The 13880-nt window shown below is 44.0% G+C and overlaps 1 pseudogene; it reads left to right on the top strand.

The window, feature by feature from the left end:
- The first annotated feature begins 9041 nt into the window (after positions 1-9041).
- On the top strand, positions 9042-11199 carry LOC132486901 (Golgi-associated RAB2 interactor protein 3-like; annotated as a pseudogene).
- The last annotated feature ends 2681 nt before the right edge of the window (positions 11200-13880 follow it).

Below are 13880 nucleotides of genomic sequence, written 5' to 3'. Positions count from 1 at the left end.
AGCAGTGGATTAAAGCTCCACAATCAACTTGATGTACCCTGCATCTGTGGAATACAGGAATAGACAACACATCATCCCAAATTGAGGAGCCAGGAGTCAGTGCTGTGCCTCTGAGGTGGGAGAGCCAACTTCAGGACACTGGTCCACAAGAGACCTCCCAGCTCCACATAATATCAAACGGCAAAAATCTTCCAGAGATCTCCATCTCAACACCAGCACCCAGCTTCACTCAACGACCAGCAAGCTACAGTGCTGGACACCCTAAGCCAAACAACTAGCAAGACAGGAACACAACGCCACCCATTAGCAGAGAGGTGGCCTAAAATCATAAAAAGTCCGCACACACCCCAAAACACACCACCAGACGTGCACCTGCCCACCAGAAAGACAAGATCCAGCCTCATCCACCAGAACACAGGCACTAGTCCCCTCCACCAGGAAGCCTACACAACCCACTAAACCAACCTTAGCCACTGGGGACAGACACCAAAAACAACGGGAACTACGAACCTGCAGCCTGCAAAAAGGAGACCCCAAACACAGTAACATAAGCAAAATGAGAAGACAGAAAAACACACAGCAGGAGAAGGAGCAAGATAAAAACCCACCAGACCTAACAAATGAAGAGGTACTAGGCAGTCTACCTGAAAAAGAATTCAGAATAATGATGGTAAAGATGATCCAAGATTCTATTTCCCAGATCCAAAATCTTGGAAATAGAATAGACAAAATGCAAGAAACAGTTAACAAGGACCTAGAAGAACTAAAGATGAATCAAGCATCAATTAAAAACACAATACATGAAATAAAAAATACTCTAGATGGGATCAATAGCAGAATAACTGAGGCAGAAGAACGGATAAGTGAGGTGGAAGATAAAATAGTGGAAATAACTGCTGCAGAGCAAAATAAAGAAAAAAGAATGAAAAGAACAGAGGACAGTCTCAAGACCTCTGGGACAACATTAAATGCACCAACATTCGAATTATAGGGGTTCCAGAAGAAGAAGAGAAAAAGAAAGGGACTGAGAAAATATTTGAAGAGATTATAGTTGAAAACTTCCCTAATATGGGAAAGGAAATAGTTAATCAAGTCCAGGAGGCACAGAGAGTCCCATACAGAATAAATCCAAGGAGAAATATGCCAAGACACATATTAATCAAACTGTCAAAAATTAAACACAAAGAAATCATATTAAAAGCAGCAAGGCAAAACCAACAAATAACACACAAGGGAATCCCCATCAGGATAACAGCTGATCTCTCAGCAGAAACTCTACAAGCCAGAAGGGAGTGGCAGGACATAATTAAAGTGATGAAGGAGAAAAACCTGCAACCAAGATTACTCTACCCAGCAAGGATCTCATTCAGATTTGATGGAGAAATTAAAACCTTTACAGACAAGCAAAAGCTGAGAGAGTTCAGCACCACCAAACCAGCTTTACAACAAATGCTAAAGGAACTTCTCTAGGCAAGAAACACAACAGAAGGAAAAGACCTACAATAACGAACCCAAAACAATTAAGAAAATGGGAATAGGAACATACATATCGATAATTACCTTAAATGTAAATGGACTAAATGCTCCCACCAAAAGATACAGATTGGCTGAATGGATACAAAAACAAGACCCATATATATGCTGTCTACAAGAGACCCACTTCAGACCTAGAGACACATACAGACTGAAAGTAAGGGGATGGAAAAAGATATTCCATGCAAATGGAAACCAAAAGAAAGCTGGAGTAGCAATTCTCATATCAGACAAAATAGACTTTAAAATAAAGACTACTAGAAGAGACAAAGAAGGACACTACATAATGATCAAGGGATCGATCCAAGAAGAAGATATAACAATTGTAAATATTTATGCACCAAACATAGGAGCACCTCAATACATAAGGCAAATACTAACAGCCGTAAAAGGAGAAATCGACAGTAACACACTCATAGTAGGGGACTTTAACACCCCACTTTCACCAATGGACAGATCATCCAAAATGAAAATAAATAAGGAAACACAAGCTTTAAATGATACATTAAACAAGATGGACTTGATTGATATTTATAGGACATTCCATCCAAAAACAACAGAATACACATTTTTCTCAAGTGCTCATGGAACATTCTCCAGGATAGATCATATCTTGGGTCACAAATCAAGCCTTGGTAAATTTAAGAAAATTGAAATTGTATCAAGTATCTTTTCTGACCACAATGCTATGAGACTAGATATCAATTACAGGAAAAGATCTGTAAAAAATACAAACACATGGAGGCTAAACAATACACTACTTAATAACGAAGAAATCAAAGAGGAAATTAAAAAATACCTAGAAACAAATGACAATGGAGACACGACGACCCAAAACCTATGGGATGCAGCAAAAGCAGTTCTAAGAGGGAAGTTTATAGCAATACAATCCCACCTTAAGAAACAGGAAACATCTCGAATAAACAACCTAACCTTGCACCTAAAGCAATTAGAGAAAGAAGAACAAAAACATCCCAAAGTTAGCAGAAGGAAAGAAATCATAAAAATCAGATCAGAAATAAATGAAAAAGAAATGAAGGAAACGATAGCAAAGATCAATAAAACTAAAAGCTGGTTCTTTGAGAAGATAAACAAAATTGATAAACCATTAGCCAGACTCATCAAGAAAAAAAGGGAGAAGACTCAAATCAATAGAATTAGAAATGAAAAAGGAGAAGTAACAACTGACACTGCAGAAATACAAAAGATCATGAGAGATTACTATAAGCAACTCCATGCCAATAAAATGGACAACCTGGAAGAAATGGACAAATTCTTAGAAATGCACAACCTGCCAAGACTGAATCAGGAAGAAATAGAAAATATGAACAGACCAATCACAAGCACTGAAATTGAAACTGTGATAAAAAATCTTCCAACAAACAAAAGCCCAGGACCAGATGGCTTCACAGGTGAATTCTATCAAGCATTTAGAGAAGAGCTAACACCTATCCTTCTGAAACTCTTCCAAAATATAGCAGAGGGAGGAACACTCCCAAACTCATTCTACGAGGCCACCATCACCTTGATACCAAAACCAGACAAGGATGTCACAAAGAAAGAAAACTACAGGCCAATATCACTGATGAACATAGATGCAAAAATCCTCAACAAAATACTAGCAAACAGAATCCAACAGCACATTAAAAGGATCATACACCATGATCAAGTGGGGTTTATTCCAGGAATGCAAGGATTCTTCAATATACGCAAATCAATCAACGTGATACACCATATTAACAAACTGAAGGAGAAAAACCATATGATCATCTCAATAGATGCAGAGAAAGCTTTCGACAAAATTCAACACCCATTTATGATAAAAACCCTGCAGAAAGTAGGCATAGAGGGAACTTTCCTCAACATAATAAAGGCCATATATGACAAACCCACAGCCAGCATCGTCCTCAATGGTGAAAAACTGAAACCATTTCCACTAAGATCAGGAACAAGACAAGGTTGCCCACTCTCACCACTCTTATTCAACATAGTTTTGGAAGTTTTAGCCACAGCAATCAGAGAAGAAAAGGAAATAAAAGGAATCCAAATTGGAAAAGAAGAAGTAAAGCTGTCACTGTTTGCAGATGACATGATACTATACATAGAGAATCCTAAAGATGCTACCAGAAAACTACTAGAGTTAATCAATGAATTTGGTAAAGTTGCAGGATACAAAATTAATGCACAGAAATCTCTGGCATTCCTATATACTAATGATGAAAAATCTGAAAGTGAAATCAAGGAAACACTCCCATTTACCATTGCAACAAAAAGAATAAAATATCTAGGAATAAACCTACCTAAGGAGACAAAAGACCTGTATACAGAAAATTATAAGACACTGATGAAAGAAATTAAAGATGATACAAATAGATGGAGAGATGTACCATGTTCTTGGATTGGAAGAATCAACATGGTGAAAATGACTCTACTACCCAAAGCAATCTACAGATTCAATGCAATCCCTATCAAACTACCACTGGCATTTTTCACAGAACTAGAACAAAAAATTTCACAATTTGTATGGAAACACAAAAGACCCCGAATACCCAAAGCAATCTTGAGAACGAAAAATGGAGCTGGAGGAATCAGGCTCCCTGACTTCAGACTATACTACAAAGCTACAGTAATCAAGACAGTATGGTACTGGCACAAAAACAGAAAGATAGATCAATGGAACAGGATAGAAAGCCCAGAGTTAAACCCACGGACATATGGTCACCTTATCTTTGATAAAGGAGGCAGGAATGTACAGTGGAGAAAGGACAGTCTCTTCAATAAGTGGTGCTGGGAAAACTGGATAGGGACATGTAAAAGTATGAGATTAGATCACTCCCTAACACCATACACAAAAATAAGCTCAAAATGGATTAAAGACCTAAATGTAAGGCCAGAAACTATCAAACTCTTAGAGGAAAACATAGGCAGAACACTCTATGACATAAATCACAGCAAGATCCTTTTTGACCCACCTCCTAGAGAAATGGAAATAAAGACAAAAATAAACACATGGGACCTAATGAAACTTCAAAGCTTTTGCACAGCAAAGGAAACCATAAACAAGACCAAAAGACAACCCTCAGAATGGGAGAAAATATTTGCAAATGAAGCAACTGACAAAGGATTAATCTCCAAAATTTATAAGCAGCTCATGCAGCTCAATAACAAAAAAACAAACAACGCAATCCAAAAATGGGCAGAAGACCTAAATAGACATTTCTCCACAGAAGATATACAGACTGCCAACAAACACATGAAAGGATGCTCAACATCTTTACTCATTAGAGAAATGCAAGTCAAAACTACAATGAGATATCATCTCACACCAGTCAGAATGGCCATCATCAAAAAATCTAGAAACAATAAATGCTGGAGAGGGTGTGGAGAAAAGGGAACACTCTTCCACTGCTGGTGGGAATGTGAATTGGTACAGCCACTATGGAGAACAGTATGGAGGTGCCTTAAAAAACTACAAATAGAACTACCATATGACCCAGCAATCCCACTACTGGGCATATACCCTGAGAAAACCATAATTCAAAAAGAGACATGTACCAAAATGTTCATAGCAGCCCTATTTACCATAGCCCGGAGATGGAAACAACCTAAGTGTCCATCATCGGATGAATGGATAAAGAAGATGTGGCACATATATACAATGGAATATTACTCAGCCATAAAAAGAAATGAAATTGAGCTATTTGTAATGAGGTGGATAGACCTAGAGTCTGTCATACAGAGTGAAGTAAGTCAGAAAGAGAAAGACAAATACCGTATGCTAACACATATATATGGAATTTAAGAAAAAAAAATGTCATGAAGAACATAGGGGTAAGACAGGAATAAAGACACAGACCTACTAGAGAATGGACTTGAGGATATGGGGAGGGGGAAGGGTAAGCTGTGACAAAGTGAAAGAGCGGCATGGACATATATACACGACCAAACGTAAGGTAGATAGCTAGTGGGAAGCAGCCGCATAGCACAGGGAGATCAGCTCCGTGCTTTGTGACCGCCTGGAGGGGTGGGATAGGGAGGGTGGGAGGGAGATGCAAAAGGGAGGGGATATGGAAACATATGTATATGTATAACTGATTATATTTGTTAAAAAAAAATTTAAAAAATAAAAAAATCATAAATGAGATTACGGAATCTCATTTCATAATGAGATTATGCCTTTTTAAATGTCCATTATAAAAAAGTCTTTCCAATTTTAAAAAGTTGTAAATAAATTTCATGAGTCCATGAAAATCATTAAATTGTTAACAACAGTTGGATTAGAGTAACTGTTGATGACAGTTAACAACCGTTGGATTTGAGAAGAATGCCTCTGAGAACCATGTGTGTTTGTATGAGCCGGGGAGTCAACTGCTAGCCTTGCAGTTCTCTGCTCATTCCCTTCTGTGACAACAGGGTCTACTAGGACGGAAGTTGGGTTTCCAGTAAAACTTAGGGAACTTCTCTGCAGAGCAAATTAAATGGTAGAGGTGGAGGAGGTGAGAAATAAGATACGGATTCTGGGAGGAGTGGTAGCTTGGGAGGATGAGAGGAAGCCCTTCTCCGTTGCTCTGGTGGGTGGCTGGAAAATCCCATCTTGTGATTTCTGATACACAAAGACCAATAGATTGTGGGGATCAATGTGTCCTTGGAGTTAACTCTTGAAGCAGTGGGTCTTGGTAAGAGGAGAGAAAGAGCCATGTTCTCTAAGACCTGAGAGGGATTTGGGGGAAGCCTTCTGGAAATGTGAGGAGTTACGGGGTAGAGGAGGGAGATAAAGGGGAACTCTTTCCAAAGCCTTTGACTGAAGAGCCCCACATTTTCACTATGCCAGAGGCTGAATCAGCCTACTTAAAACAGCTTCATCTTACGATTCTGTACCCTTGGCTTCACCTTTTGTCTTTCTTAGCCTGTATTATGCATTCTCACTCCCTCACCCCAAAGGACTTCTTTAACGTGAACCTAGTTAGTCCACTATGCAGGGCGTTAGCTGAGCAGACCCACGGTTTACACAGTTTACACCTCCAGTGAAGTAGTAAAGTGGAGGTGGGGACTTGCCCACCGCAACGTGCCCTGCCTGGCACTTTCTCTGGATTTCCTTTTCTATCTTGACAGTTCATCAAGAGACACATGCACAGATACCTACGTATTTCAAAGCAACAGGCATCTTCCTCTGGAGGGAGACATCAATTTGGGTATCAAGTCAGTACACCCTATCAGATCAAGGCCAATATTTTTGACAGCAATGTTCATCACCATGGTAGCAATTCTGCAGCTGCAAGTGCAATTAGGCAATGGATGGTTGATTACAAACTAACCAATGTCCCATACTTCAAGTCTGGCAACACACATACATACTAGAAAGGGAAGGGTTTTTTTCCCTACAGCAAAATAAGGTCATTCACAGGATCGTTGTGATCGACTGGAGTCTTTCAGACAGAAGAAAGACGTGCTATGGTGGGAAGAAGCAAGTTGCCTCAAAATATTGAAGGCAGTGTCGTGGCTGGCAGAGCAAGCGTGATGTGATGCTGGGGAACACAGCAGGGGCCAGGCCATGCAAGGCTTTGAGGTCCATTTAAAGGATTTTGATTTCTGACCTTGGAGTGAGGCAAAGCCATGATATGTTTTAAATAGGGGAGTGGCCTGATCAAATGTGCGCTTTGTGGAGGGTACTGTGGTTTCTATGAAAAGAAGTATTTGGCTGGGGGGGTTGTTAATATGGGACTTTATGTGACTTCCTATTTTTGGCCACAGGATCTATATAATGAGGAGACTGGAGGGTATGTTTTGAAAGACACCGTGATGATCAATGATCAAAATCAAAACTACACCTCACACCAGTCAGAATGGCCATCCTTAAAAAGTTTACAAAGAACAAATGCTGGAGAGGGTATGGAGAAAAGGGAGCCCTCCTACAGTGTTGGAAGTTAAATCGGTAGAGCGACTGTGGAAAACAGTGTGGAGGTTCCTCAAAAAACTCAAAATAGAATTACCATATGATCCAGCAATCCCACTCCTCTCCTGGGCATACATCTCAACAAAACTCTAATTCAAAACATACATGCACCCCTATGTCATAGCAGCACTATTCACTATAGCTAAGACATGGAAACAACCTAAATGTCCACCAACAGATGAAGGGATATAGATAGAAGATGAGGTACGTATATAAAATGGAATACTACTCAGCCATAAAAAGAATGGAATAATGCCATTTGCAGCAACATGGATGGACCTAGAGATTATCATACTAAGTGAAGTACATCAGAAAGAGAAAGACAAATACCGCATGATATCACATTTGTGGAATCTAAAATATGACACAAATGAACTTATCTACGAAACAGAAAGAGACTCACAGACATAGAGAACAGACTTGTGGCTGGCAAGGGGGTGGTAGGGAAGGGACGGATTGGGAGTTTGGGGTTAGCAGATGCAAATTATTACATATAGGATGGACAGACCACAAAGTCCTACCATATAACACAGGGAACTATATTCAATATCCTGTGATAAACCATAATGGAAAAGAATATGAAAAAGAATATATATATATATATATATATACATAAAACGGAATCAGAAATTAACAGAAGAAATTAACACAACAGAAATTAACACAACATTGTAAATCAACTATACGTCAATAAAAAAGAAGACGGAAAAGAAAAAATATAGAGGCCAAGGTTGGGTTACCTTTGTGGGGAGGGAGCATGCAGAAGAGGGGCTGGCAGGGTTCTATTTCTTGCTCTGGGTGGCAGCTACAAGGGTGTTCACTTTCTTGTTACTCATTAAGCTATATATTTATGGTTTGTGCACTTTCATGAATGTGTGTTATATTTCACAATAAAAAGTTTCTAAAACTGTAAAAAAATATAAATATAAAAAGTTAGCCTCCTTGAAAAGAGAAGATGGGTGAGAAAATTCTCCATATCCTGGAAATGACAGTACCAATGGGACTCTGACAGGTAGCACTCTTTCTAAGTTCCTGCCAGCACTGTGCTATATACGCTGGGGGCACAGAGAACAGCAATCCCCATAGGATGCCTGCCCTTAGCAAGTACACGGTCCACTTCCAGGATTTTATCCCCAGGACATCATTCAGCAGAAGCACGAAGATGGTCCCTGCAGGGAGATTTGTAACAACAACAAGACTGGAAACCACCCAGATATTTACAAAAGCAGGAGGGTTTTCTCAACCTTTTGAGTAGAAAGACTATCCAGCCTACCCACACCTATACCCTGGCAGGGTCAGCCTGTTCCCTATGGACGTGGTGGTTGGTTTAGGGGGAGGCTGGTGAGCCTGCCCCAAGGGGGTGGGGGCTTAGAGGCTCAACAAAGGGGTGTGTGATGTGATGGTGACGGGTCACAAAGGGCTTGCGGTATAAATAGGGTCGGGTCAAGAGACTCTGGCAGAGTCCTGCAGGGAGGTGACGAGGTGCTTTCGTTCCCTCTCTCTCTCTCCGAGACTCAATTTGTGGCTGGTGGCTCTGTCTTGAACGAAGAGAGCCATGAGCGGTGAGAGTTTACCTCATTACACGGCCAATAGCTACTGTTCAGTGGGGGTGTCGAGGACCTCCATGGGGGTCCTGCAACGACAACTGTACGAGGGAGGAGAGTATGACATTTTCAAGCACGCTCCCATGTTTGAGAGCGACTTTATCCAGGTCAGCAAGAAAGGAGAACTGATTGACCTAGACAACCGCGTCCGAAGGGTGACTGTGGGCGTCGCATCCACCAGCCCCCTCTTCCCACTACCTGACGTCATGCTGCTGGCCCGACCAAGGAAAGTCTGTGCCGGGATCACCAAGGGGAGAGGTTGCAAGCCCGTGAAGACCCTAGAGCTCACCAGGCTGCTCCCCTTGAAGTTTGTCAAGATCTCCATCCACAACCGTGAGAAACAGCAGCTGTGCCTGAATCTTGCTACCGGCCGGACTTTCTATCTGCAGCTGTGCCCCTCTTCCGATGCACAAGAAGACCTCTTTTCCTATTGGGAAAAGCTTGTCTATATCCTGAGACCACCGGTAGACAGTTACAGCAGTACCCCGATGCTCCAAACTGGAGATGCAGCGACTACAGAGGATGCCGACATCCTAGTGGTAAGCACCTACAGGGACTCAGGAACACGGGGCAGGGTGCTTTGGGAGAGCAGGGCAAAGCTGGTCCTTCATAGCCTTTGGTGCTCTCTGAGACTCGCCTGGGAAATACCTTCTGCCGTTGAAAAGGGTCAGGGACAAACGAGCTATCACTGTGGGAGTCACCACACTGGAGAGGTTCCGAGTGCTTCTCCACATTGTCCCACGAGGCCCAATTTCAGAGAGACCTTAGGTATCATATCGGCTGCACTGGTCTCATCACCAGGGCTGTAATCCCTTCTACAGCATCCTGACTGTCTGGTCTCTTCTTGAACACTTACCCCAGCCCAGGTAGTCTCAGCAGTTGGGGAACATCATTCACAGTTAGGAAGTCCTTCCTTCATTGTGTCTCCCCGTGACTCTGACATGCTGATTCAAATCAGCCCAACCCATGTAGTCACCAGAATGTAGAAGGTGTGCATCCCTTGACCCAGGAACCCCACTTCTAGGAGTCTGTCCTGCAGAGAGAGAAGCACAAGGGTATAAAGTTAAAGTGTATATCATCATGGAGAACTGTATCAGTGCTCTCCCTGACCCTGGGACTGTTCAAGTAAAGTGGAGTGGCCGTTTGACAGGGGTGCAGTAGATGGGGTCTTGCACCCAATGGGAGCTTAGACTGGGTGATTTCAAAGGTTATTCTAAGTATAAGGCCTTGAGTTGCTCAGCTCCAGGATGAGAGAGGAGCGGACAGTTCTGATCTCACTTTCTGTCATCTCTATCTTACCTGTTTCTCCTCCCCTTGGCTCAGACCACAGAGCTCCACAGAGAAAGGGATCAGGATGAGGTTGGTCTTCACAAGCTTCGCGACGTGACTGGAGCCACGTCTTGTGCTTCTGTGGGGGGAGAGGGAATCCATCATGCCCCCCATGGATCAACTGCAGCCCTGAAAGGCGCCGAAGGATCGGCGGCAGGGATGACCGTGGGCCTGGCGGGAGCCACCATCGAGGATCCAGGAGAAAGCGGATCCGGCCAGGCCACCGCAGGTGCTGCCAGCCTATCCCTGCCGGACACGAACCTGGTCTCGGCGGATGTTGCCAGCACATCCTCGACGGGGGCAGATGGTCCAGAGAGCAGCATGAGCATGGTGTTGCCAGGTGCAGTCACAACCAGCAAGTCTGCTGCTGGAAGAGCTGAAGGGAAGGTCGCAGCCCCCGTGGTCTCCACCTTGCAGAGCCAAGGCTACACGTCTGAACGGGATGGAAGCCAGAAGGTCTCCCACCCCAGGGATGAAGCCTGGAAGGAAAAAAAGGAAAGAAGGACACGTCTTCATCGAGGAAAAGTTCCCATCACCGCAGGACAGGTGAAGGTCACCACAGGACAGGAGGGGGCAAGACCCAGAAATCATCCTCCCACTGGTCCTTATCCGGCCATGGAAACTCAACAGTTGACAAAGGAGGGGAGGACAGCTCTCAAACTGGGGAAGAGCCAGTCCGCCACCAGTCCAGGGAGTCTAAGTATGATCTTCTCCTTCTTTAGGAGGTTCGGACTCATTCTGGTTCAGAAACAATGGTCACACTTGACCATTGAGAGGTAGACGTCATGGCTAAGACGGTAGGCAATTCCTACTTTCTTTAATAAAGGAAACCATACAACTCCAGAAGAAATGCTATCTTGTGTTTTCTATGTCCCCTCGCCTGGTAGTGACTTCTCTGATGCGAATTGTGCTTTGGCCTGAGACCCCAGCCTCCAGTCAAGCAGGACCCCCACCTCCCACCCACGCCCAGCAGAGCCAGCATTAGTGCCCTGCCTTGCCTCAACCCCTTTCTGCCTTTGGTTTCCCCAAGACTATGGCTGCAAGTCACAGACTACGGGCTGGGAAGCATCACCACCAGCATGTCCCCATGCCCTTCCTTTTCTCCCTGAAGGTCCCTGAACATGGTCATTCAGTCCAGTCCATAGACTAAGTGAAGACAGGACTCATGTCTCCTCTAGGGATAATCAGGGAAGAAAAGAAGGGGTGCCTCAGCATTTGTAGGCAACCAGAATAGTGAAGTTTATCATCTTGATCAGGACTGACAGCCTGAGGGTCAAATCTTGCCAACTGCCTGGTTTTATGAATAAAGTTTTATTGGGCATAGCGACAGTCATTTATTTACATATTGTCTAAGGCTGCTTTCACATGAAAATGACAGATTTGAGGAGCTGTCTCAGAAACCGCATGGCCTGCAAAGTCTAAAATATTTATTTTCTGGCACTTGGCAGAAAAGTTTTGCCCACCTGATTTTAATCTTAAAATTCTTAAAATTCTTAAATTTTAATCTTAAAATTCTTCTTCCTCCTCGGTATATACTCTGGATAAACTCTGAGAAACGCTTGCCAGGAGACAACTAGGGGAATGTTTGTAGTAAAACTGTAATAGCAAAACCCTGGGAACAGTCCACATGTTCGCCAAATAGGAGAAATGATCAATTGTGGCATATGCCTACAGTGCATATGATACAGCAGTGAAGACGAATAGCAGCTGTACAGGTTAGCATGGGGGAGACTCCCGTAATGTCGAATAAGAAAAGCAAGTCAGAAAAATACATACAATATAGTTCCATTGCTAGAAAAGTTCAAAAACAAGATCAAACAATATGAGTAGGGGCACACATTTGCTAAAAGGGTAGAAAAAAACAAGGACATGATAAACACAAAATTCACAATAGTGGATTTCTGTAGGGTAAAAAGAAGGGAGGGATGGTCTGGGAGGAAAAGCTTCAACAGAGTGGGAATTTTTCTATTAGGCAAAGGGGTATGTCCATGGGAATGTATTATTGTTTCCATTTTATTCTAACATCTCTGACCTGAGGATGATTTTTATATTGCTGTCCGCCAAGTGGCGGTCACTGCCTTAGAAATATCTCAACCAATCTGTTTCACTTTTGTTTTCCTTTCAATATATGCACAAGAGATGGATGACAAAGTCTGAAAGATATCTTTCAATAAATATAAGATAAAGAAACTAAGTGACATAAATACTCACTATCCAGGAACACAAGAAAGGTTTAGATATATTGTTAAGAAATAATAGAATAATCCAAAATGCTCTGTACTGATGAACTCTGTAAATTATGTATGCATGTGGAAAGTGATTCTAAAAATAAAAAAATCAGCCCCCACGGATACACCAGAAATACAGCTACACGTGGAACAACTCGTACAGAACACCTACTGAACGCTGGCAGACGACCCCAGACCTCCCAAAAGGCAAGAAACCCCCCACATACCTGGGTAGGGCAAAGCGGAGAGATCCCCACACAGAGGATCGGTGCCGAGCAGCACTCACCAGCCCGAGAGGCTTGTCTGCTCGCCCGCCGGGGCGCGCAGCACTGGAAGCTGAGGCTCGGGCTTCGGTCAGAGCGCAGGGAGAGGACTGGGGCTGGCGGGAGAACTCAGCCTGAAGGGGGCTAATGTGCCACAGCTAGCCGGGAGGGAGTCCGGGAAAACTCTGGAGCTGCCGAAGAGGCAAGAGACTTTTTCTTCCCTCTTGGTTTCCTGGTGCGCGAGGAGAGGGGATTAAGAGCGCTGCTTAAAGGGGCTCCACAGACGGGCGCGAGTCGCGACTGAAAGCGCAGAGCCCAGTGACGGGCGGGGGACGCTGGGGCTGCTGCTGCCACCACCAAGAAGCCTGTGTGCAAGCGCAGGTCACTGCCCACACCGCCCTTCCGGGAGCCTGTGCAGCCCGCCACTGCCGGGGTCCCGGGATCCAGGGGCGGCTTCCCTGGGAGAACGCACGGCGCGCCTCGGGCTGGTGCAACGTCACGCCGACCTCTGCCGCTGCAGGCTCGCCCCGCACTCCGTGCCCCTCCCTCCCGCCTGGCCTGAGTGAGCCAGAGTCCCCGAAGAGGCTGCTCCTTTAACCCTGTCCTGTCTGAGCGAAGAACAGACGCCCTCCGGCGACCTACACGCAGAGGCGGGGCCAAATCCAAAGCCGAGACCCAGGAGCTGTGAGAACAAAGAAGAGAAAGGGAAATCTCTCACAGCAGCCTCAGAAGCAGTGGATTAAAGCTCCACAATCAACTTGATGTACCCTGCATCTGTGGAATACAGGAATAGACAACACATCATCCCAAATTGAGGAGCCAGGAGTCAGTGCTGTGCCTCTGAGGTGGGAGAGCCAACTTCAGGACACTGGTCCACAAGAGACCTCCCAGCTCCACATAATATCAAACGGCAAAAATCTTCCAGAGATCTCCATCTCAACACCAGCACCCAGCTTCACTCAACGACCAG

This window comes from Mesoplodon densirostris, chromosome 3, assembly GCF_025265405.1.
Source record: "Mesoplodon densirostris isolate mMesDen1 chromosome 3, mMesDen1 primary haplotype, whole genome shotgun sequence".
In the NCBI taxonomy this organism is placed as follows: domain Eukaryota; kingdom Metazoa; phylum Chordata; class Mammalia; order Artiodactyla; family Ziphiidae; genus Mesoplodon; species Mesoplodon densirostris.
The sequence above is the reverse complement of the archived record's forward strand: the minus strand, read 5'-3'. Positions and strand labels throughout refer to the sequence as shown.